Below are 14220 nucleotides of genomic sequence, written 5' to 3'. Positions count from 1 at the left end.
TAGGGAATGTCAGGAGAATAGACTACTTTGATGAGCTTCTGATATGCTCTTCTGCATTGATGGTGGGAGACAGGTGGCTTCTACAGATGCAACAAGGAGGCTTCTACAGGGGAGTCCAATGGTCCTCTCTCTCTCTCTACCTGTGGAAATGAAAGTCTGGAATATCCCATGGCCATAATGGAACCCTAGGGCTGCACCCTTCATTATGCATTTCAGGAACAATGTGAAGTGCAGCAAGGTGAAAACAGATCAATCAATAATTAAGAATTGTATGCAGAACTGTGTGACCCATATTAGCATAAGAGGCAACTCCTAGGGGTTGTGGGGGCTTCAGGCCCCACAATAAAATATTTGAGGGGGCTGGGCCCCCACAAAGTTGATGGGCTTTCCTATTCAAATAGTGTGTGTGCACTGTGTCATGTGATCGATTATGCAGGGAGGGGCTTACCTGGGCCCCCACAATATTTTATTCAACTTGGCACCCCTGCATATTAGTAAACAGGCTAAGTTTCCATTCCAGTGAAGCACTACTTCAGGGAACACAGAACTTTGCCTTTTGCAGTGGCGGAGGCAATTTTAATTAGGATAATTATTATGTTTTTCCTTTTAAGTTTATTTTCTAATGCTGGCAGAAGCAATAAGGCATGATGTGTTTTTATGGACACCCTTGAGTGTGTGTGTGCCCCCCAAATATGCCTGCGCATGCAGGAAAACTTACATATACACTTAAATGCCTACAGATAAATCAGCAAGTTACATGAAGATCAGGAGACATAAAAGTAGTAAATAAGGGTAGGAAGATGCAAGATAAAGAACAAAATGAAAAAATAATTAAAACAATAACTATTCCATTCATTCTGTACTTATTACACCAGATTGCATTAGGAAAAACAATAAAAAGAATGTGATTTTAATCTGATAGTAAAACACACGTACACACACACACACACACACACACACACTAAAATAAGAATGAGATCCATTAATGAAAATAATGGATCTTCTCCAAACTGGTTCAACAGTCAACAGTCTGTAGTGCTGCTAGTGAGGCAGGAGTCTTTGTTACATGCTGTGGTTGCTGCAGTCCTAATTAGTCCTGCTCATTAACTATTGCAACTCATTTATGAAGGAAAACAAAGGAGCAACTCGATGGGACTTTCCCCCTTGCTAAAGTGATAATGTTATTTCGCTCTGCAATCCGGTAAATGCTCAGAGCCCAGACACGGGAGGAGTACACAGAGTGTGCCCCGCCATTTCAGATCTCCGAAACAAAAAGTGTTTGTTTGTTTTTTCAGGATAGATGTTTTGATTTTATTTCACTTTAGACTGCTACCTTGCCTGTCATGAGAACCCTCGGGGTGGCTTGCAACATCGCATAAAAGCAGGAGCCCACAATAAATAAAAACCATTAAAAATCCATCATCCTAAAGCAAAACAATAAAGGCAAACTTTTAAAAGCAGCATAGACACCATAAACAACATAAAAATGTAGCAATTAAAAATCCATCACAATCCCCCAAATGCTTGCTGGAATAAATATAATGAGTCTTTACTATTTTTCTGAAGACTGAAACAGAGCAGGCTCGACACACTTTTCCTAGGAAGCAGCTCCACAACACAGATATCACTGGCAAGGGGAACCTGTGTGGTAGTGGATGAGCTTAGAATCACAGAAGCTGCCTTGCACTGAGTAAGGCTATTGCTCCATCTAGCTCAGTATTGTCTACACTGACCATCAGCAGCTCTCCAGGGTTTCAGGAAGGGTCCTCTTCCAGCCTTACCTGGAGATGCTCCTGTTGATTGACCTTGGGGTCATTGGCATGCAAAGCTCTACCACTGAGCTAAGGTCCTTCCTCATTATAGAGTTGGGTCTTCAAAGCAATCTATGGCAGGCATGTCCAACTCCCAAGAGGCTGCGATCTACTCCCACTATTAAAAAACTGGACGTGATCTACCCATTGGATTGACCAAAGTTGTCTTGGGGAGGAAGTTGATTGACCAGGATCAACCAGGGGCACCCCAAGACTGACTGGTAGATCGCGATCGACCTGTTGGACATCCCTGATATATGCAGTCAAAACACAATAAGAAACACAATATCTTCAAATATCTAAATAGCTGTCACTGGAAGAGATAGCAAGCTTATTTTCTTCTGCTAAGGAGGAAAGGACCCAAACCATCAGAAAGAAATGGAAAGAAAGAATATTCTGAATGTACATTAGGGAGAACTTTCTGAGGGTAAAAGCTGTTTGACAGTGGCATGGACTCCCTTGTAAGGTGGTGGACTCTCGTTCATTTGAGATTTTTGAGCAAAGGCTGGACTAGACATCTCACAGCATCCAGAGCAGTTGACTCTCTATTTGAATGGAATGGATATATATTAGCTTGTTGCATGGGTTACTTTTAGAGGAAAGTTTGAGGGAAGAAAATCTGAAAAATGGGAAAGTTTTATGAAGAAAGGCAAAGCTTTCCTTGGTGAATAAGTCACCATGCTATCTTAATAATGCAAATTCCCACAACTATTTTGTTCAAAATGAATATTAGCACTGTAATTTTCTACCTAATTTTTATAGTAATAACTGAAAATGTGGCATTAAAATAGCCACATGGCTCTTTGAATGTTATCAGTGGGCTGGAATATGACTTTTGTCAGTAACACAGCAGCAATACAGAACATTTGCTTCAGACTAAAGTGACTGTTCAGTGTTCTCCATGGAATTTATTTTTGCTCAGCAGTGGTTGTTTTCAGTTTTATCATGAATAGTGTGCTGCCTCTATTGGGAACAAATCTAAGAAAAACTCAAAGAGAAACAGGTTTAAGTTTGGAATGGATACATCATCATATTGTCCAATATAAATAACTGATAACAGAACATGCAGGAAGATAGAATCATAGAATTGTAGGGCTGAAATGGACCCAAAAGGTAATCTAGTTCAATCTCTTGCAATGCAAGAATCCAGCTAAAGAATCCATGACTGACGGCCATTCAACCTCTGGTCCAATCTCCTTTCTGGTCATTTGAATACACCTAATTGCAATACATCAAGGGAACGTTGTGTGAGTGAATTTGCTAAATTGACTGCCATTTGGTGGGATGGGAAGATTGTCTTCCAGGCACTTCCATGTACTTCTTCTCAGGAACAGGAGACCAATGAGATAAGCCTTAAGCTTCTTGGTCATAAGAGAATTCAGAGTGGGGAGGAGTTCCTCATTCATCAAGTAGGGCTGTACAGTTGTCTACGAAACAAATGGAAGAGTGGCTGCAGCCGTTAACAAAGACGCCATCGTTTCTGAGAGTCAGGTCACCGCTTCAGCTGGAAGTCCTTTTGTTGCAGAACAGAGATGGCCACTTTGACTGCCAAAAAGCCACTTTAAAAAGATTGATGGGAGAAACTGAAGGAGGATGCAGAAATTTGGAACAAGTTCATTTAACTTCGTAATGAGTTTTCTGTCCTGGTGGTGGCAAAAAGAAGGAGGGGGGTAAAGATCCCCCATCATGGGATGTGTTGGCCTAAATTGCACTTGGGCATTTATTTATTTATTAAAAATGCTTCGGCCTGGACGGCATCAATTAGGAACGATGCTGCGAAGGCGATGGCGCAGCAGAGGAAACAATAAGTAGGAAATGCAATTAGAGGCCGTAATGAGCCTTATGAATGCAGAGGGGTGCGGTGGGGGTGTCGTAAGGTTTGAACAATCTGTTTTACAGTTTAGCATCTACCAGGAAAATGTAGTGGCAGGGTGTCTCGTTCAACATTTCAGGGACTCCCTTTTTTGGCCCTGGAGGCTGACAAGGAGCTGACACCTGTGCCCTCAGTTGCAGAAGGCGATGTTCATTATGCAAGAGATCTTCAAATATGCTTAAGGCACTCAGAGAGGTTTTCCTCTTGCAAAGGAGTGGGGAAAACAGGTTAAAGAGCAGAGTGGCTGCTATAATGAAGTTACCAGAGTGAGCGAGCTTGATGAATGTTGACACCGCTATAACTGAACATCACTGGCAGAAATTATATTACGTTGGGCCTTCAAACATCCTCGGCTTTTAAGCACTCTATCAAATAGCCCAATTAGCTAACTAATATTTAGGGTTGCTATCGGAGATCATTTCCCCAAACTAAAACGGTCTCTTTGAATTTGCCTCCTTGATTTGGAGGTGGCAGAGAGAGAGAGCAATATTCTTACAAGGCGGTGTGTGCGCGCGCAGCAATTTTGGTGAATTCTCCAACAGTTTTTTTGGGGGGTTGTTTCACGTTGTTGTTGTTTAGTCATTTAGTTGTGTCCGACTCTTCGTGACCCCATGGACCAGAGCATGCCAGGCACTCCTGTCTTCCACTGTCTCCTGCAGTTTGGTCAAACTCATGCTGGTAGCTTCGAGAACACTGTCCAACCGTCTCATCCTCTGTCGTCCCCTTCTCCTTGTGCCCTCCATCTTTCCCAACATCAGGGTCTTTTCCAGTGAGTCTTCTCTTCTCATGAGGTGGCCAAAGTATTGGAGTCTCAACTTCAGGATCTGTCCTTCCAGTGAGCACTCAGGGCTGATTTCCTTAAGAATGGGTATGTTTGATCTTCTTGCAGTCCATGGGACTCTCAAGAGTCTCCTCCAGCATCATAATTCAAAAGCATCAATTCTTTGGCGATCAGCCTTCCTCACTTCCATACATCACTACTGGAAAACCATAGCTTTAACTATACGGACCTTTGTCGGCAAGGTGATTTTTACACAGATGCCTTTAAATGAGGATTAGACAAATTCATGGAGGAGAAGGCTATCAATAGCTATATGCCATGATGTCTGCCTCCATTGTAAGAGGAAGAAATGCTTCTCAATGCCTGTTGTTGCAAGTCACAGGAAGGTCCTCCTTGCAGCTTTTCATCACAGGCGTCTAGCTGGCCACTGTGAGAACAAGAGGCTGGACTGGGGCAGGGCACTGGCCTGATCCAGGAGGGCTTTCTTTATGTGCATCTTATTTCTTTTCCTGAAAAATTTCAGCTCAGTTCGTACTGAAACAGTATTGCTAGCTAATAATGGTGGGGGAACTAAGAAATGGGTTAAGAGTAGAGTATTGGCAGAAGCTTGGGGACTTTTTCAGTTTGTAGAAAAGACAAGTAAGAGATGACACCACAGAAGTTTATAAAATTAAGCCTGGCATGGAAAGAGTGGACAGAGAAAAGTTCTTCTTCTCTCATAACAGTAGAACTCGTGGATATTCAATGAAACTGAATGTTGGAAGATTCAGATTTTGACATGTGGCACATAGTTAAACTATGGAATTCACTCCCATAGGAGGCAGTGATAGACACCAATTTGGAATGGCTTTAAATTATAAATTCATGGTCTGTGGATGGCCACTACCATGATGGTTCTACTCTGCCCTCCATAGATGGAGGCAGCAATGTTGCTGAATACCAGTTGCTGGAAACCACAGGAGTTCTTGTGCTTGGATCCTACTTGTGGGCTTCCTATTAAGGCAGTGGTTGGCCACTGTGAGAACAGGATGCTGGACTAGATAAGCCATAGGCCTGATCCAGTGGCCCATCTAATGGTCTTATGAGTAGAAGCTGCTTTTCAGATCTTGGGAAAACCCCTTGCAAAGTGTCCCACAAAAAGGAAATCATAGTGACATCAGGGGATTGACAGTTGGGCATCCCTGTCAAAAACAAGAGGTTCAAGAGTGCTTTAAAAATGTCTGGTGCTGGTGTAGACCATGGTTTTGGTGGTTTGTACTGGATCAAATTTGTTTTTCAGAGTATAATTCGGTGAATATTGTCTTGCTGATACACATCCATACAATGGGAAAATGGCCTGGAGAGAAATGTGGAAGTTCATATCAGAAAACTATCGGAGAACTTCACCATGGAAATGCAATGAACCTCAAAAACCATGTGAAGTGTTGTGTTGTCTACTGTAGGACAGGCTGATTGTTTGGATTGGAAGATGACAATTTAAAAAAATAGTAGGATTTGGATTTGTAAAGGCAAATGCTCCTTGATGCAAAGATTGCTTGGTCCATGTGGCCACCCAAATGAGTTTGGAAGGAAGCCAAGGAACTAAAAGCAGTTGATAAAACAGGAAAGGTAGTTAATCAAAATATAGCTAGCTTCTGCAGATTTCAAAAAGCTAATGATAATACAGAGATGTGTTGTGGAGGTAGGGAGAGGAGGGCTTTGAGCAAAGAGTTTAAAGCTGTGCAGAGTGGAGTCGTCTCCTGGTTCCCCCCACCCTGCCCACTTTCAAATATGACATCAATAGTGAACAGCCCCTTAACCCATCACATTAAGCAGCAAAACATGAACACATGAATGCATTTTCGATGGTTCTTAGAATGTGTTAAATGGCCATTTGTACAGCACTCTTCTGGAGATATGCTTGGGCTCCAAATTCATGTGGAATTCATAAGAACATAAGAAGAGCCTGCTGCATCAGGCCAATGATTTATCTAGTTCAGCATCCTGTTCTTTCAGTGGCCACCCAGATGCTCCAATGGAAAGCCCACAAGCAGGAAGTGAGAACAAGAGCAATCTCCCCACTTGTGATTTCCAGCAACTGGTATTCAGTGGCATACTGCCTTTAACAATGGAGGCAGAACACGGCCATCGTAGGCACTAGTCACTGATAGCCTTCTCTTCCTACATGAATTTGTCTAATCCTCTTTTAAAACCATCCAAATTAGAGGCCATCTCGTGAGGGTGAATTCAGAAGGACTTTATTGACTGTTGTGAACCTTCCAGCATCCACCTTCGCTGAATGAACTGGAATTCTAGAATTCAAGAAATTTTAGAATTACGAGGAGGAAAACATTTCCCTATCCATGTTCACTGCATCACACATAATTTTATGTATTTCCATAATATCTCCTCCTACCTGCCTTTCCCCCCCTAAACTAAAAGCCCCCAAATGCTATAACCTTTCCTAATAGGGGAGTTGTTCCATTTCCTTGTTCATTTTGGTTGCTCTCTTCATGTAACACGAGAAGCCACTCCAATACTCCTGTATTGGTGGGGCGATAGACCAGTCATTTACCTTTTTTAGAAAAGCTAATAAAAAGGTAAAGGTACCCCTGCCCATACGGGCCAGTCTTGACAGACTCTGGGGTTGTGCGCCCATCTCACTTAAGAGGCCAGGAGCCAGCGCTGTCCGGAGACACTTCCGGGTCACGTGGCCAGCGTGACATCGCTGCTCTGGCCAGAGCCAGAGCCGCACACGGAAACGCCGTTTACCTTCCCGCTGGTAAGCGGTCCCTATTTATCTACTTGCACCCGGAGGTGCTTTCGAACTGCTAGGTTGGCAGGCGCTGGGACCGAGCAGCGGGAGCGCACCCCGCCGCAGGGATTCGAACCGCCGACCTTTCGATCGGCAAGCCCTAGGCGCTGAGGCTTTAACCCACAGCGCCACCTGCGTCCCAAGAAAAGCTAATAGTGACACCTAAAGCCAGAATGCGGCATAACAAAGTGTAGTCTTTGCTTCCTGAATTCAGTGGGACATGACCAATAGTGATATCTAGTGTCTGAAGAAAGCATAACCCACTTTAATGCAAAAACTTTTTTTTAAAAAAAACACTCGTGTGCATTCATGGTTTTTTTTGCTAAGCATTTGTGTTATCTTCCGATGTTAAAACCTCTTCGAAGTGGGTTACAAATTTTAAAAGCCAACTCAAGCATTAAAATTGTATACAATCAAAGCTGCTGTAAAACAGCAGAGAAATCAGATGAGATGGCAGGCTTAGTAAAACAGCCAAGAATCAAATGAAATCAAATAAAACAGCATAAGCACAGTGCAATAACTATGAGTTCTGGAAAATAAATATATCTTAGCCAGATTTTAAAATGACATTTGTGTTCCCACCTTCAGAATCTCTCTCTCTTTTTGGTGTGTGTGTGTATTTCATAACCAGAGTGCCCACCACTGAAAAGCCCCTCCTTCTGGTTGACATCCATCTGAATATGGAAGTCCTTAGAGAATTTCCTCCGGAGCAAATCTTAATGATAAAGAAATTTCTTAATGATAAAGAAATTCTTCACACAACTCTTCCTCTGAAGGTAGTGCAAGTCATCAGGTGCATTAGGGCAGGATAGCAACACAATTTTTATACATGGATTTCCAAGGTGACGAGCAAGACACCATTGGAACAGAACCTTCCTAGAAAAGAGAACCATTCCAAACAGTGACATTGTGGGAAACTTCTGGGCTTTCCATAGGCATCTGCTTGACCACTGTGAGAACAGCATGCTGGACTAGATGGGCCTTTGGTCAGATCCAGCAGGTCTCTGCTTATGTTCTTTTGTAGATTTCACCACTATCAATCAAAGATCCACACAGAATACAAATAAGGGCTGTAATCATATGACATGGGAGCAAGCCATTGAACTCAAAGGGACTTCTGAGTAGGATTGCACTGAAGGGGAAGAAACAGATGTGCTACTCTGATGATAAAAAAACTCACCCTTAGCTGTCATGTTTGTCTATATTTCATGGCTTCTGGGAATATGTGAAATTGACTTCCTGATACATTCAATGTTCTATTAAGCAACATGGATATTCTGGTCTCTGACAAAACCAAAACATGTTTCCTTATCTTCTTTTTTGTTCTCCTTGGACTTCGGAGGCATTTTCTAACTGTAGCTCCATCCTGTCGTCATTCTCCATCGAAGTCATCAAAATTTTAAAAAGCCTTAAAAATCTCGTCATGTTATAAATAAAAGATAGACTTGGGACAGTGATGGAAGACGAGTGCAGCGTGTTTGATGGGAAACGTACAATTAGTCGCTCCTTCGAAAGCGTCTGAGGACCACCTTATTTTCTTCTTCCCCTTCGTTTGCATGCTATATAAACAGAGAATCAAGGAATACACCAAGTAGCGTCAACTGAAATTCCATAGGCAAGGGATGACAGCAGATCCACTCAACGCACATTAAAAATTAATAGACATTGAATTTTCTCAGCTTTAATTGATCTGCATTTTTGTCTTCAATTACTTGTATGTAACCTTGCTTTTCATTCCAGGGACTGATGCTGAGTTCTGAAACAGCACCTTGGAAGAGTGCTGAGGCACAGCTGGCGGGATCAGAAGAATTTCAGATCCTCTGTGGAAGGTGAGCTTTGCACGACAGCATCAGAAGAGATTAAAATGTGTTGAATGTCAATGCCAATAAAATGGCTTTTAATTTGGCAGGGCTGTGGCTGAGTAACAGAACACCTGCTTTGCATGCAGAAGGTCCCAGGTTCAATCTTCAGCATCCGTAGGTAAGAATATATGAACATAAGGAAATAGGAAGAGACTGGTGGGTTAGATCAATGAACCATCTAGTCTAGCATCCTGCTCTCACAGTGGCCAAACAGATACCTGTGAGAAACCAGCAAGCAGGATTTGAGTACAAGAGCACTCCCCTCCCCCCATGCTTTCCACCAGCTGGTCTTCAGAAGCATCACTGCCTCCAGCTGTGGAAGCTGGTAAGTCTAGGGGTGTCTCCACAAATCTGGAGTGGAGTCCCTAAGACGGTTGGATGGTGTCTGTGATGGACAGCAGAGCCAGACTAGAGTCTGGTGATGTAGTTCCTCTTAAACTTTGCCAGAGTATTGGAACCTCTTGCTGATTGGCTCCAGAGTCAGCTAGCCACAGAGTGGGGAGGAACAGCACTTGGGGGGGGGGATAAAAGGAGCATTTTCTGAGGGAGAGAGTTAGATAGGGCTGGATTTAAGATGAGAGACAGGGTTTGATTTTGAGATAGGGCTACATTTCAGGTTGGGAGATAGGGAATGAGATAGGGAGAACTGGTTCTGAGTTAAGTTAAACATCCTCACTGAGGAGACTATCCATAGTGAAAGGACAGAGCCTCGCAGCTTGGATAGGGAGACTGTGTTGAGGGTCTGGGAAGGGTATACAAACAGGAGTGTTCTAGGAGGGCTGAGTCTGAACCAGGAGAGAAAGATCCTGTGGGAATTCAGGCTACCAGGGTCTCAGTATAGCCAGAAGGGGAGAGTTCTTCTAGGTACAGAAGACCCCCAGCCCAGTGACAAGGGGTGAAGTGACCCCCTGGGTCTGTTGTACCATTTAGAAGACCTCAGGTGTGGGATGGTTAAAAGAGTGGGTAACTGAGGAGAAGTGCCCCTCGCTTATGAACCAAAATATTAAGCTGTGAAGGAAACTGTATGGTGTTGAAAGTATTCAACTGTAATATCTAAGTAACAGAAACTGAGTTGAGCATTTTACCCTCTATTCTAGAAACCTGAACATCTACCACCTGAAGCGTAACAACTGATTTTTAGTAACTGAAGTTTAAGAAGAGTTGGGCCTATAGTATTGTGCATAAGCCTGAGACATCTTATAGTTAGTTAAAGCGAATAAGTTAACTTCTACCTGAAAGAACGCATTTCCTGACCCACTTTGTTTCATATACCGTATTTTTCGCCCTATAGGACGCACCGGCCCATAGGACGCACCTAATTTTTTTTTGGGGGGGGGGGAAATAAAGGGGAGAAAAATTATTCCCCCCCAGGCGCGGGGCCCGAGCTTCCCCCGACCCCAGCCCCCAGAATAGGCAGCTCTCCGCAAGCTGTGGGAGCCCAGTGCCAGGCTCCCACGGCTTGCGGAGAGCTGCGCGAAGCTAAGCCTGGGCGTGCTGTGCCTCCCCGCTGTCCCCCAGCTTGTGGGGCTGGCGGCAGGGAGAAGCGGGCTTCTCCCCACTGCCAGCCTCCAAACCAGGTTGGGGGATAGCGGGAAGGCGCGCTGCACCTCCTAGCTGTCCCCCGAGCTTGCGGGGCTGGGAGAAGCACGCTTCTCCCCGCCGCCAGCCTTCAAACCAGGTCGGGGGATAGCAGGAAGGCGTGCTGCGCCTCCCAGCTGTCCCCTGAGCTTGTGGGGCTGGCGGCGGGGAGAAGTGGGCTTCTCCCCACCGCCAGCCTCCAAACCAGGTCGGGGGACAGCTGGATGGCGCGCTGTGCCTCCGCGCTGTCCCCCAAGCTTCTCCCCGCGGCCAGCCTCCAAACCAGGTCCGGGGACAGCGGGATGGCGTGCTGCATTTGCCCAATAGGACGCACACACATTTCCCCTTCATTTTTGGAGGGGGAAAAGTGTGTCCTATAGGGCAAAAAATACGTTACTTCTTTTTGTTTAATAAAGCTTTTCTTGTTTGTTTGACCAGCTCCTGCCAGAGACTCTAAATCATTAAGTTTTCCCTCACACAAGTCCCCCACTATATAATCTGTGGTAAATTGTAGAAATTTGTGTAATTAGTGTACCATGAGGTGGGTCCAAAGCATCTGCAAGGGGTCAAGTTTGCAGAAGGCTGGTCTCATCTATGAGGGGTACTCTTACATAACGAGAGGGGCCTCAAATACATATAATTTTCAAATTGTGCTAGTTGTATATGGTTGGCTGAGAAACGTGTCTAGGAACGGCAGGTTTCTAGTTACACCACGTTTCACACCCGAATTCAGAAGGTTGCCTCCTTCTGCCAGTTATGTGCTTTCCTGGATCTGGCCACTGTCCCCCATGCCCTGGTCACATCCAGATGGCAACATGCTCCATGTGAGAATGCTGCCTCCCTAAAACATTCAGAAACTTTGCTGATCATATCACTCCTGATTAATTTCACCTGCGCTGGTTTCCAAGAAAGATTGTGTTCAGATCAAAGGAAGTAGTAGGAACTGCTCTATTCTGCCTTCGTCACCCCCTACCTGGAGTCCTGTGTTCAGTTCTGGGCACCACAGTTTAAGAAGGATATTGACAAGCTGGAATGTGTGCAGAAGAGGGCAGCCAAGATGACCAAGAGCCTGGAAACAAAGCCTTATGAGGAATGATTGATGGAGTTGGGGGCGTTTAGCCTGGAGAAGAGAAGACTGAGAGGAAAATATCTTAAGGGCTGTCACATGGAAGATGAATAAAGCTTGTTTTCTGCAGCTCCAGATGGTAGGACCCAAACCAATAGATTCAAATTGCTAGAAAAGAGATTCTGACTAAACATCAAGATGAACATCCTGATGATAAGAGCTCTAAAAACCGCTCTAGTTCAAGATGGAGTGTCATGGGCTGCCCTGAAAGAAGGCAGGGCTGGCTGACACACTAAAAAGCAGCACTCAACACTGCAACATTTTGTTGCAGCTCCCACTTGTTTTCCTCTGTAGCTGAATGCCAGAGGGTACTCAGGTACTCTTTTTCTATTTGGGGGCCTGGCAGAACAAAATTGTCAGGGTGGGTGAGTGGATGTGCTGGCAAAAGAGACCTTTCCTCATACGTCTACATAATATTGCCCCCATCGCACCGCCATAATGGCACAAAGGCCATTTGGTCTCAATCCAGGCAGCAAAAGTTTTCAATGCATATCCACAGAAGGGTTCCTTTATTTGAATTGCTGGCTGCACCACAAATATTATTGATTTTCAGTTTTATGAATATTCAGTGAATTATGAGTTGATCCAAAAGAAAACATGTCACACCCTGGGAGTCTGATCTCTGAGAGATAGAAAGAGAGAGAGAGAGAGAGAGAGAGAGAGAGAGATTGAGAGAGAGAGAAAGAAAGAAAGTGTGTGGTCTTGCATGTGGGGGTCCCTCCATGCATCATCTATGGAAGGCGAGTGAAAGGATCATCTGTCTTGAGGGGAATGATTGTCCACGCTCTCAGTGAAAGGTCAATGACTGGTGGGTATTAATTAATCCAGCTGGGCACACAGCATTCAAGGTTTAACCGTGTCCACGTTTTTAATAATGATGATAGATTTTAAAGACCAGCCTTTGAGCAATGGAATCCCATCTGTTTCAGGCAGGATCTCTGAAGTTTCCAAACCACCTTTTAGGATGAAATGATGGAATTTTCTTTTCCTTTTAACTGGGACGTAGGGCATGGGGGTAGATTGCAGAAGCAGTTGCGCCAAATGGTTTGATGTGCTTTTTATTGTGATTTCATGCTGAATTTTGTAAACCCATTCCAGATACTGTTTTGGAAAAGGGTAAAAAAACACAGCACAGAAATATTTTAAAGCAATAATACACCTCTGGAGCAAGTGCTTTGATTAAACTGCCTTAGAAAGGGAAAAGGTGTCCCTGTGTGAGAGACACCTGCAAAAGGTTTTCTTGGTTGTGTGTGTGTGTGTGTGTGGTGGGGTCATCACAGCAGCAATTAAATCAATGCTTTTCTGACAATGATTATTTGGACCATAGAACATATTATATAGAGACATGAGCAACTGTGTTTAACAAGTAGTTCAGTCTTTTCTCAAGCAGGGAAACCACCTTCAGCCATTCCCAAATAGCTCTGTAGTAGGGCACAAGCTCTGAACGCCAAATAGTCTCAGGTTCAGTCCTCAGTAATAGTCTAGTAGCAGACCTTTGTTTCACACCACAAAGAGCTGTTGTCAGTCACAGTCAACTGGGGACCAGTTTACCTGTGAGATCACCTTACCTGAAGGTGACCCGGAAACTACAACTAATCCAGAATGTGTCAGCTAGACTGGTGACTGGGAACGGTCACCAAGACCACATAACACTGGCTCCCAGTACGTTTCTGAGCACAGTTCAAAGTGTTGGTGCTGACCTTTAAAGCTGTAAACAGCCTCAGTCCAGTATACCGGAAGGAGTGTCTCCACCCCATCATTCTGCCCGGACACTGAGGTCCAGCGCTGAGAGCCTTCTGGTGGTTCCCTCACTGCAAGAAGCCAAGTTACTGGGAACCAGGCAGAGGCCCTTCTCGGTAGTGGCACCTGCCCTGTGGAATGCCCTCCCACCAGATGTCAAAGAGAAAAACAACTAACAGACTTTTAGAAGACATCTGAAGGCAGCCCTGTTTAGGGAAGCTTTTAATGTTTAATAGACTATTGTATTTTATTGTATTATATTTATTGTATTTATTGTATTTTAATATTCTGTTGAAAGCCGCCGAGAGTGGCTGGGGAAACCCAGCCAGATGGGTAGGGTATAAATAATAAAGTATTATTATTATTATTATTATTATTATTATTATTATTATTATTACCCCATACAGTGGTACCTCGGGTTACATACGCTTCAGGTTACATATGCTTCAGGTTACAGACTCCACTAACCCAAAAATATTACCTCGGGTTAAGAACTTTGCTCAGGATGAGAACAGAAATCGTGCAGCAGCGGCGCAGCAGCAGCAGGAGGCCCCATTAGTTAAAGTGGTACTTCAGGTTAAGAACAGTTTCAGGTTAAGAAAAGACCTCCAGAACGAATTAAGTTCTTAACCTGAGTTACCAGTTACTTATATGT

The 14220-nt window shown here is 44.1% G+C and overlaps 1 long non-coding RNA gene across 2 annotated transcripts; it reads left to right on the top strand.

The window, feature by feature from the left end:
• Positions 1–2868: 2868 nt before the first annotated feature.
• On the top strand, positions 2869–10387 carry LOC307222611. Of its 2 annotated transcripts, XR_013841812.1 has the most exons (4): positions 2869–3058; positions 9000–9088; positions 9169–9239; positions 10219–10387. It is a non-coding gene; the product is annotated as an uncharacterized lncRNA (long non-coding RNA). The 2 variants fall into 2 exon arrangements; XR_013841813.1 differs by lacking the exon at positions 9169–9239 and having other exon boundaries at positions 2875–3058.
• The last annotated feature ends 3833 nt before the right edge of the window (positions 10388–14220 follow it).

Source organism: Podarcis cretensis (assembly GCF_951804945.1).
Source record: "Podarcis cretensis genome assembly, chromosome: 8".
NCBI classification, from domain to species: domain Eukaryota; kingdom Metazoa; phylum Chordata; class Lepidosauria; order Squamata; family Lacertidae; genus Podarcis; species Podarcis cretensis.
The sequence above is the reverse complement of the archived record's forward strand: the minus strand, read 5'-3'. Positions and strand labels throughout refer to the sequence as shown.